Raw genomic sequence first — 9,976 nt, 5'->3', positions numbered from 1 at the left:
AAGATTACAATAGAGGAGGAGCTCACACTTTCCTCACTTAGCCACTCTTTCGTCTCCCTCGCTCACACTGAGGTGTGATTGGTCACCACCTACCCCTATGATGGCTTCTCCTCAAGTGTCAACAATGGTGGCTTGTCCACATTTCTTGCCAACCAATTGTCAACCATGGTAGCAGCCATTCTTGACTTGGTTGGTCACCTTCGCACGGGTGAATTCAACACCAGTGGGATAGAGAAGAAATGTATTAAAAAAATTCCGATTAAGTAATAACTAAAACTAAATCAAAACTCGGCCAAAGGTCAAAATTTGAGTGGCAAGAACTTGTAAGTAAAAACCATACAAAAGAACATATGAAAGCCTCAAGCTACCAAGCCAATTAATCCTTTTTAAATAACAAGGCAAAACTTGAACTAGTGAGTTCAAATGAGGATGAATCATTGTGTAGCACAACACTCCCTTTCACTAAGCGATATTATTAAAATAAAACCTAACTTAGTAAGTTGAAAATTGAAATCATGCATGCCACAAACCTCATGAATAAGTATCTTTTGTGTTATACCATCCAATGTCACCCTAGCAACATCTTGCTCTGCAGCCTTTCGTTGTGAAAATACATCATGAGATGTATATGATGCTCCATCCACCGGACAGTGGACCTAAACCTTGGCTCATGTGGAACTCCTTCTTCATTAATTGTTTCATAAACTGGGAGTGGAATGGATGATTTTTGAGTGTACTCTTGCAAACGGTTCTTGTACATAGAGAGTTTCGGAGGATCTAGCAATATTAAGGAAACCATATTATCACAAAATGTACTTCAAGCTCCCACTGAATAGTTTGTTTTCAAGTATTGGCATCTGTAAACTAATTTCAAAAAGTACATGATTAAGAAATTAGAACCTTTCAAGTGCAACGATGAGCAACCATGTGGAAACTTTTTTGTCATTCACATAACAGCTCTAAGGAAGTCCAGCTAAGTAACCCAGAACATTCAGCACACGGTTCGGTTGGGTCAGTTCGGGTTTACGCCTGAACCGTCAACTGGCTGCCAACATTCGGATAGAGAAAATGTCAGCCTAATTCGACACACACCCCTTTTGAAACCATCTTCTTATGCTATTCGGTTTCACAGTCAGTACATGTTCGAGTATCGGGTTAGACCTCAACTCAAATGCAACTGAGAATCTCATTAGATCTACCAATTTGGTAAACAAGAACGAAAATAAAAAATAAAAAATTGAAACAAATTTATCACTTTCCTTCAGCATAGATCTATTAATTTGGTAAACACAAATAAAAGAAAATCAAAAAATTCGAAACAAGATCTCATAATCTAATATTACATTTAGGGTTTTCGTTGGACTTCCTTAGAGCAGTGAGAGAGAGAGAGAGAGAGAGAGAGAGAGAGAGAGAGTACCAGCAGCACCAGTGTAAAAGAGAGAGAAAGCGAGTCGAAAATCTGAGGAAGTGGTGGGAGATTTGAAGTAGTGGGACGTAGTCGTATTTTGAGTGATGCCATTAATGAGATAGGCTAGCATGTGCATGGTGCGCAGAGCTCTGCTCGCGCTTGCTTCTTTTTTTTTAATCCTTCGGGTTCAAAAAGATAAAATAATTTTTTTAAGCTAATAAAATATCACATTTAAGTAGTTGTTTGGAATAAACTAAATAAGTGTATTTTTTGACTTTTTATGAAACCTGGGTTGAGTATGGGTTAGGTTTGAAATGATGCAGAAGATGATGTGACTTAAATAGGATAATGACTTTTTGACTTTTTTAGATTATGCCAAACCGAGCCATAAATCATAATAATTTTATTTTTTTTTATAAAAGTTAAAAAAAATAAAAAATTTATTCCAAATAAAAATTTTTAATACCAAATTAAAATAATCAAAAAGACAAAAAAACTAACCCATATTCCAAGGGCCTGTTTGGTAATATTTACGTTTTCAGTTTATATTTACAAAAAATTTATAAATTGGTTTTTGTTTATTTTTAGAAAAACATAAACTACAAACGCGTTTGGTTTAGAAAAAATGTTTAAATTTTTTTAAAAAGAATGAGAAATAGCAAGTGATGGCGGCTGCGCTGACTGGCCTGCCACGTGGCAATGACTGGACAAATGTCGTGGAAGCCACGTGGCACATCGTGCTGACGTGGTGCCACGTGTCGATGACGTAGCTCGATGACATGGACACTACGTGTCGCTGACTGGACGGACACGCGGCATTGGCGTGGATGCCGCGTGGCTCTGGTTGATGGCCACGTGGCGATGACGTGGAGGCGCGTGGCAGGTGCGTGTTTGACATGTGTTACCTCCCATCATCTTCTTCCTTTCGCCATGCGTAGGGCGCGTGCTGGCACGTGAGAAAATGCGCCGGCTTCTTTTCACGACGCGTGGGGCGTGTACTGTGACTGGGCCTCACGAGCCATCTTCAGAAGGCGCGTGGCGGCGCGTTCGACGTCTTCTATGGCTCTTCTTTGCATTTCTGGACTCAGCTCGTCAAGGCCTTGCTCCTGGTATGCTCAAAAAACTGATTTCGAGCAACTTGATTTCTGGACAGTTTCGAATAACACACTGTTTTTGTTCCGAAACGCCACCGACGACGCACTGATACCACTTGTTGGGATCTGGGATCCCGTCCAAGACCTTATAGAAATAAGAGCAAGCAGAAAAACACACCCACACAGAAGGAGACACCATATTTAACGTGGTTCGGCATTAAAGCCCACGTTCACGAGAGAGTAACCGGTTATCACTATAACAATGGAGAGATTACAGAAAGATTACAATAGAGAAGGAGCTCACACTCTGCTCACTCAGCCACTCTCCCCTGTCCCTCGCTCACGCCGAGAGAGACGGTCTCTCCGCCTCACATCTTTCACTCTTTGTTGTTTTTGGTTCTTACATTTTCATCTCTCCTCTCAACCTCCATTTATACACATTCGATGAGAGGTGTGATTGGTCACCACCTACCCCTTTGATGGCTTCTCCTCAAGTGTCAACAATGGTGGCTTGTCCACATTTCTTGCCAACCAACTGTCAACCATGGTAGTAGCCATTCTGGACTTGGTTGGTTGCCTTCTCATGGGTGAATTCAACACCAGTGGGATAGAGAAGAAATGTATTAAAAAAATTCCGATTAGGTAATAACTAAAACTAATCAAAACTCGGCCAAAGGTCAAAATTTGAGTGGCAAGAACTTAAAAGTAAAAACCATAAAAAAGAACATATGAAAGCCTCCAGCTACCAAGCCAATTAATCCTTTTAAAATAACAAGGCAAAACTTGAACTGGTGAGTTGAAATGAGGACGAATCATTGTGTAACACAACACTCCCTTTCACTAAGCGATAATGTTAAAATAAAACCTAACTTAGTAAGTTGAAAATTGAAATCATGCATGCCACAAACCTCACGAATAAGTATCTTTTGTGTTATACCATCCAATGCCACCCTGGTGACATCTTGCTTTGTAGCCTTTCGTTGTGAAAATACATCATGAGATGTATATGATGCTCCATCCACCCGGACAGTGGACCTAAACCTTGGCTCATGTGGAACTCCTCCTTCATTAATTGTTTCATAAACTGGGAGTGGAATGGATGATTTTTTAGTGTACTCTTGCAAACGGTTCTTGTACATTGCGAGTTCCGGAGGATCTAGCAATATTAAGGAAAACATATTATCACAAAATGCACTTCAACCTCCCAATGAATAGTTTGTTTTCAAGTATTGGTATCTGTAAACTAATTTCAAAAAGTGCATGATCAAGAAATTAGAACCTTTCAAGTACAACAATGAGCAACCATATGGAAACCTTTTTGTCATTCACACGACAGCTCTAAGGAAGTCCAGCTAAGTAACCCAGAACATTCAGCACACGGTTCTTTTGGGTCAGTTCGGGTTTACGTCTGAACCGTCAACTAGCTGCCAACATTCGGATGGAGAAAATGTCAACCTGATTTGACACAAACCCCTTTTGAAACCATCTGCTTATGCTATTCGATTTCACAGTTGGTATATGTTCGAGTATCGGGTTGGACCTCAACTCAAATGCAACTGAGAATCTCATTAGATCTACCAATTTGGTAAACAAGAACGGAAAAAAAAAAAAAAATTGAAACAAATTTATCACTTTCTTTCAACATAGACCTATTAATTTGGTAAACACAAATAAAAGAAAATCAAAAAATTTGAAACAAGATCTCGTAATCTAATATTACATTAAGAGTTTTCGTTGGACTTCCTTAGAGCAGTGAGAGAGAGAGAGAGAGAGGGTTTTCGTTGGACTTCCTTAGAGCAGTGAGAGAGAGAGAGAGAGAGAGTACCTACAGCACCAGTGTAAGAGAGAGAGAAAGCGAGTCAAAAATCTGAGGAAGTGCTGGGAGATTTGAAGTGGTGAGACGTAGTCGTATGTCGAGTGATGCCATTAATGAGATAGGCTAGCATGAGCGTGGTGTGTAGAGCTCTGCTCGCGCTTGCTTCTTTTTTTTTAATCCTTCGGGTTCAAAAAAGATAAAATAATGTTGTTAATCTAATAAAATATCACATTTAAGTAGTTGTTTGGGATAAACTAAATAAGTGTATTTTTTGAGTTTTTATCAAATATGGGTTGAGTATGGGTTAGGTTTGAAGTGATGTATAACATGATGTGACTTAAATAGGATAATGACTTTTTGACTTTTTTAGATTATGCCAAACCAAGCCTTAAATCATAATAATTTAATTTTTTTTATAAAAACAAAAAAAATTAAAAAATTTATTCCAAAAAAAGTTTTTAATACCAAATTAAAATAGTCAAAAAGACAAAAAAACTAACCCATATTCCAAGGGTCTGTTTGGTAACGTTTACGTTTTCAGTTTATATTTACAAAAATTTTATAAATTGATTTTTGTTTATTTTTAGTAAAACATAAAGTACAAACGCGTTTGGTTTAGAAAAAATATTTAAAATTTTTTAAAAATATAAAAAAGAGTGAGAAATGGCAAGTGATGGCCGGTGCGCTGACTGGCCTGCCACGTGGCGATGACTGGACCAATACCGTGGCGGCCACGTGGCACTTCCTGCTGACGTGGTGTGACGTGTTGATGACGTTGCTCGATGACATGGACATCACGTGTCACTGACTGGACGGACACGTGGCACTGGCTTGGATGCCGCGTGGCTCTGGTTGATGGCCATGTGGCGATGACGTGGAGGCGCGTGGCAGGCGCGTGTTTGACACGCGTTGCCTCCCACTCACCTTCTTCCTTCCGCCGCGTGTAGGGCGCGTGCTGGCGCGTGAGAAAACACGCTGGCTTCTCTTCACGACGCGTGGGACGCATGCTGTGACCGAGCCTCACGCGCCATCTTCAAGAGGTGCGTAGGGGCGCATCCGACATCTTCTGTGACTCTTCTTTGCATTTCTTGACTCCTCTCGTTGAGACCTTTCTCTTGGTATGCTCAAAAAACTGATTTCGAGCAACTTGATTTCTGGACAGTTTCGAACAACACACTGTTTTTGTTCCAAAACGCTACCGACGAGGCTCTGATACCACTTGTTGGAATCTGGAATCCCACCCAAGACCTTATAGAAATCATAGCAAGTAGAAAAACACACCCACACAGAAGGAGACACCATATTTAACGTGGTTCGGCATTAAACCCTACGTCCACGGGAGAGTAACCAGTTATCACTATAACAATGAAGAGATTATGGAAAGATTACAATAGAGGAGCAGCTCACACTCTCCTCACTCCGCCACTCTCCCATCATCGTCGCTCACACCGAGAGAGACGGTCTCTCCGCCTCACATGTTTCACTCTTTGTTGTTCTTGGTTCTCACATTTTCACCTGTTCTCTCAACCTCCATTTATACACATTGGAGGAGAGGCGTGACTGGTCACCAACTACCCCTGTGATGGCTTCTCCTCAAGTGTTAGCAATGATGGCTTGTTCACATTTCTTGCCAACCAATTGTTAACCATGGTGGCTGCCATTCTGGACTTGGTTGGTTGCCTTTCCATGAGTGAATTCAACACCAGTGGGATAGAGAAGAAATGTACTAAAAAATTCCGATTAGGTAATAATTAAAACTAAATGAAAACTCGGCCAAAGGTCAAAATTTGAGTGGCAAGAGCTTAAAAGTAACAACCATAGAAAAGAACATACGAAAGCCTCAAGCTACCAAGCCAATTAATCCGTTTAAAATAACAAGGCAAAACTTGCACTATTGAGTTGAAATGAGGGTGAATCATTGTGTAACACAACACTCCCTTTCACTAAGCGATAATATTAAAATAAAACCTAACTTAGTAAGTTGAAAATTGAAATCATGCATGCCACAAACCTCACGAATAAGTATCTTTTGTGTTATTCCATCCAATGCCACCCTGGCAACATCTTGCTCTACAACCTTTCGTTGTGAAAATACATCATGAGCTGTATATGATGCTCCATCCACCCGGACAGTGGACCTAAACCTTGGCTCATGTGGAATTCCTCCTTCATTAATTGTTTCATAAACTGGGAGTGGAATGAATGATTTTTTAGTGTACTCTTGCAAACGGTTCTTGTACATTGCGAGTTCTGGAGGATCTAGCAATATTAATGAAAACATATTATCACAAAATGCACTTCAAGCTCCCAATGAATAGTTTATTTTCAAGTATTGGCATCTGTAAACTAATTTCAAAAAGTGCATTATCAAGAAATTAGAACCTTCCAAGTACAACGATGAGCAACCATGGGGAAACTTTTTTGTCATTCACAAAACAGCTCTAAGGAAGTCCAGCTAAGTAACCCAGAACATTTAGCACACGGTTCGGTTGGCTTAGTTCGGGTTTACGCCTGAACCGTCAACTGGCTGCCAACATTTGGATGGAGAAAATGTCAACCTGATTCAACACAAACCCTTTTTGAAACCATCTGCTTATGCTATTCGGTTTCATAATCGGTATATGTTCGAGTATCGGGTTGGACCTCAACTCAAATGCAACTGAGAATCTCATTAGATCTACCAATTTGGTAAGCAAGAACGAAAAAAAAAAATTGAAACAAATTTATCACTTTCCTTCAACATAGATCTATTAATTTGGTAAAAACAAATAAAACAAATCAAAAAATTTGAAACAAGATCTCGTAATCTAATATTACATTTAGGGTTTTCGTTGGACTTCTTTAGAGCAGTGAGAGAGAGAGAGAGAGAGAGAGAGAGAGAGTACCAGCAGCACCAGTGTAAGAGAGAGAGAAAGCGAGTCGAAAATCTGAGGAAGTGGTAGGAGATTTGAAGTGGTGGGATGTAGTCGTATTTTGAGTGATGCCATTAATGAGATAGGCTAGCATGCGCGTGGTGCATAGAGCTCTGCTCGCGCTTGCTTCTTTTTTTTTTTAATCCTTCAGGTTCAAAAAAGATAATATAATTTTTTTAATCTAAATAAATATCACATTTAAGTAGTTGTTTGGGATAAACTAAATAAGTGTATTTTTTTACTTTTTATGAAATATGAGTTGAGTATGGGTTAGGTTTGAAGCGATGTTTAAGATGATGTGAGTTAAATAGGATAATAACTCTTTGGTTTTTTTAGATTATGCCAAACCAAGCCTTAAATCATAACAATTTTATTGTTTTTATAAAAGTTAAAAAAATTATAAAATTTATTCCAAAAAAAAATTTTTAATACCAAATTAAAATAATCAAAAAAACAAAAAAACTAACCCATATTGCAAGGGCCTGTTTGGTCATGTTTACGTTTTCAGTTTATATTTTAAAAAAATTTATAAATTGGTTTTGTTTATTTTTAGAAAAACATAAACTACAAACGTGTTTAGTTTAGAAAAAATGTTTAAAAAGTTTTAAAAATATAGAAAAGAGTGAGAAATGGCAAGTGGTGGCGGGTGCGCTGACTGGCCTGCCACGTGGCGATGACTGGACAATTACCGTGGCAGCCATGTGGCACTTCCTGCGGACGTGGTGCCACGTGTCGATGACGTGGCCCGATGACATGGACGCCACGTGTCGCTGACTGGACAGACATGTGGCATTGGCGTGGATGCCGCGTGGGGGCGCGTCCGACGTCTTCTGTGGCTCTTCTTTGCACTTCTGGACTCCTCTCGTCGAGACCTTACTCCTGGTATGCTCAAAAAATTGATTTCGAGCAACTTGATTTCTGGACAGTTTCGAACAACACACTGTTTTTGCTCCGAAATGCCACCGACGAGGCTCTAATACCACTTGTTGGGATCTAGGATCCCGCCCAAGACCGTATAGAAATCATAGAAGGCAGAAAAACACACCCACATAGAAGGAGAGACCATATTTAACGTGGTTCAGCATTAAATACTATGTCCACGGAAGAGTAACCGGTTATTACTATAACAATAGAGAGATTACAGAAAGATTACAAAAGAGGAGCAGCTCACACTCTCCTCACTCAGCCACTCTCCCGTCTCCCTCGCTCACACCGAGAGAGACGGTCTCTCCGCCTCACATCTCTCACTCTTTTTTGTTCTTGGTTCTCGTATTTTCACCTCTCCTCTTAACCTCCATTTATACACATTGGAGGAGAGGTGTGATTGGTCACCACCTACCCCTATGATGGCTTCTCCTCAAGTTTCAACAATGGTGGCTTGTCCACATTTCTTGCCAACCAATTGTCAACCATGGTAGCTGCCATTCTTGACTTGGTTGGTTGCCTTTCCATGGATAAATTCAACACAAGTGGGATAGAGAAGAAATGTATTAAAAAAATTCCGATTAGGTAATAACTAAAACTAATCAAAACTCGGCCAAAGGTCAAAATTTGAGTGGCAAGAACTTAAAAGTAAAAACCATAAAAAAGAACATATGAAAGCCTCCAGCTACCAAGCCAATTAATCCTTTTAAAATAACAAGGCAAAACTTGAACTGGTGAGTTGAAATGAGGACGAATCATTGTGTAACACAACACTCCCTTTCACTAAGCGATAATATTAAAATAAAACCTAACTTAGTAAGTTGAAAATTGAAATCATGCATGCCACGAACCTCACGAATAAGTATCTTTTGTGTTATACCATCCAATGCCACCCTGGTAACATCTTGCTTTGTAGCCTTTCGTTGTGAAAATACATCATGAGATGTATATGATGCTCCATCCACCCGGACAGTGGACCTAAACCTTGGCTCATGTGGAACTCCTCCTTCATTAATTGTTTCATAAACTGGGAGTGGAATGGATGATTTTTTAGTGTACTCTTGCAAACGGTTCTTGTACATTGCGAGTTCCGGAGGATCTAGCAATATTAAGGAAAACATATTATCAATAAATGCACTTCAAGGTCCCAATGAATAGTTTGTTTTCAAGTATTGGAACTTGTAAACTAATTTCAAAAAGTGCATGATCAAGAAATTAGAACCTTTCAAGTACAACGATGAGCAACCATGTGGAAACTTTTTTGTCATTCACACAACAGCTCTAAGGAAGTCCAGCTAAGTAACCCAGAACATTCAGCACACGGTTCGGTTGGGTCTGTTCGGGTTTACGCCTAAACCGTCAACTGGCTGCCAACATTTGGATGGAGAAAATGTCAACCTGATTCGACGCAAACCACTTTTGAAACCGTTTGCTTATGCTATTCGATTTCACAGTCGATATATGTTCAAGTATCGGGTTGGACCTCAACTCAAATGCAACTGAGAATCTCATTAGATCTACCAATTTGGTAAACAAGAGCGAAAAATAAAAATAAAAAATTGAAACAAATTTATCACTTTCTTTTAACATAGACCTATTAATTTGGTAAACACAAATAAAAGAAAATCAAAAAATTTGAAACAAGATCTTGTAATCTAATATTACATTTAGGGTTTTTGTTGGACTTCCTTATAGCAGTGAGAGAGAGAGAGAGAGAGGGTTTTCGTTGGACTTCCTTAGAGTTGTGAGAGAGAGAGGAAGAGGGAGAGAGAGAGTACCTGCAGCACCAGTGTAAGAGGGAGAGAAAGCGAGTTGAAAATCT

The sequence above is a fragment of the Camellia sinensis genome, chromosome 6 (assembly GCF_055761805.1).
Source record: "Camellia sinensis isolate YWXY chromosome 6, ASM5576180v1, whole genome shotgun sequence".
Lineage (NCBI taxonomy): Eukaryota > Viridiplantae > Streptophyta > Magnoliopsida > Ericales > Theaceae > Camellia > Camellia sinensis.
Note: the sequence above shows the minus strand (reverse complement) of the source record.